Source organism: Etheostoma cragini, chromosome 15, assembly GCF_013103735.1.
Source record: "Etheostoma cragini isolate CJK2018 chromosome 15, CSU_Ecrag_1.0, whole genome shotgun sequence".
Classification (NCBI taxonomy): domain Eukaryota; kingdom Metazoa; phylum Chordata; class Actinopteri; order Perciformes; family Percidae; genus Etheostoma; species Etheostoma cragini.
The window spans coordinates 317,936-319,876 of record NC_048421.1 but is presented as its reverse complement, the minus strand read 5'-3'; the positions used below and the strand labels follow the sequence as shown (position 1 = coordinate 319,876).

Here is a 1,941-nt window from a genome sequence, read left to right as displayed (position 1 = left end):
CAACAACCAATAAGGGCTTTATATGGAGTTTTAAAAATGTATTTACTTATAAGGACAACGCACATTAATAATCATTTCTGTAAATGTGTCAGTAGCTAATTTTCAACTAAGTTGCAGAAAGTTATTATTATTATTATTATTATTATTATTATTATTATTATTATTATTATTATTATTATTATTATTATTATTATTATTCTCACTTACAATACAAGCTGCTATACAATTTTAAGAATTTTTTCTGTAAAAATAGTAGTAGCACTGCAGCTCGTAGTAATAGTAGTAGTAGTAGTAGTGTGTGTGTGTGTGTGTGTGTGTGTGTGTGTGCATATGCACAAACACACCTCACCTGGTCCCAGGTGTGTAGGGTGTGGCTCCGCTGCTCGGCATGTACAGGTGACAAGTCTAGGTGTCAGTCATCAGCAGAGATGAAAACTGTTGACCAAGACGGAGATGAGTAGTAGACCAATAAGAACACGGAGATGAGTCAAGGACCAATCAGAACACGGAGATGAGTCACAGATGCTGTAATGCATAAGTATCCCATAATGCAATGTGGAAGTAACATTGTTTTCAAAATAAGCTGCATTCAAGGCAGCTCTGTAACAGTGTGTGTCTGTACATGTGTCTGTGTGTTTGTGTGTCCGTGTGTTTGTGTGTCTGTGATTTTTGGACCCAACCCCCTAATTGAAATATTCAGTAACCATGGTGACGCGTAACCTGCGAGTCACATAAGAAATTAAAGCTGAGTGGAGAAGTTTTCAGGCGACTTGTGAGCAAAATACTTCCAGTCCGGCCTGATTGAGACACAACGACATTATTACTCAGGATCACAACCAGAGATACACTTTCTCACATGTACTTGTACTTCTTTGAGTATTTACCTTTTGTGCGTTAAGGTTCAACAGCGGCTACACTTCCTGAGGTTCCTCAGGAAACACCTGGACTCCAACCTGCTGCTGACCTTCTACTCAGCCCCTCCAGAAAAACCTGGTTATGCGATCCCATAATCAGCCAAAGTCCACATAATTATGGGGGGGGGGGAATTTTTTCAAATACGCCGCATAATTTGACGATTTCAGCGCACAATAACACAGGCTTGCATGATTTCATAATCACGCATTTTCATTGCAAAAATGTCCAAAGTTTTAGCGGAAAGTTGCAAAAAGTTATGTTTACTTCCAGTTGCCATGGTAACGTTATGAAGTGACATGACACATTTAATGTTTGGTTGAAATGTTTTTTTAAATAGCAAAGTTTACATTAAACGGTAAAGAAAAACAAGCTTGATGTGGAATATTTCTATTTTCTCCCTGTAAAGTGGAAAATCACTTTACACGTTTTTCTGATGATTATGGAGGCGTTGCTGTGTTTCAGTTCATTTGGAAAATGAGAGACTCGACCTTTGAAATGCTCACTCTGACCTTGACGACCGTTGCTGTAATGGAGACTGTGATCATACAGGAAGACGTCGTTCTGATCATCGGACCCCCAGTCAAACAGCTCGGACTCACTGTCCTCCTCGTGGCTGAGGCAGCAGGTTAACACAACATCTCTCCCTTCTTCCACTACGACGACTGCTGGCCCTGGAAGAACAACATTTTATATATATATTAGGGATGAGCCGAGTACTCGGCTGAAACGAGTATCCGGTACGGATAAAGCCCTTTTGCCGAGTACAAGTATTATACGAGTAATGTATATCTGTACTCGGATTGAATAAGTCTCCACTGACTCTGTCTCCGTTCTGTGATAGGCTAGTCACAGTGCTAGTCCCAGCGTCCTTATATTTGACTGTCTGAAAACATTCTTGCTGTATTTTATAAAAACAACATAAAAGGGAGTTGTGGTATAAATAAATAATATTACAAATTAAGATACACACATACACACACACACACACACACACACACACACACACACACACACACACACACACAC

The 1,941-nt window shown here is 39.6% G+C and overlaps 1 protein-coding gene across 1 annotated transcript in view; it reads left to right on the top strand.

The window, feature by feature from the left end:
• LOC117958237 overlaps positions 1–1,941 on the top strand; it is an 859,617-nt gene that overhangs the window by 611,463 nt on the left and 246,213 nt on the right. The gene's annotated exons all lie outside the window — the stretch shown is intronic.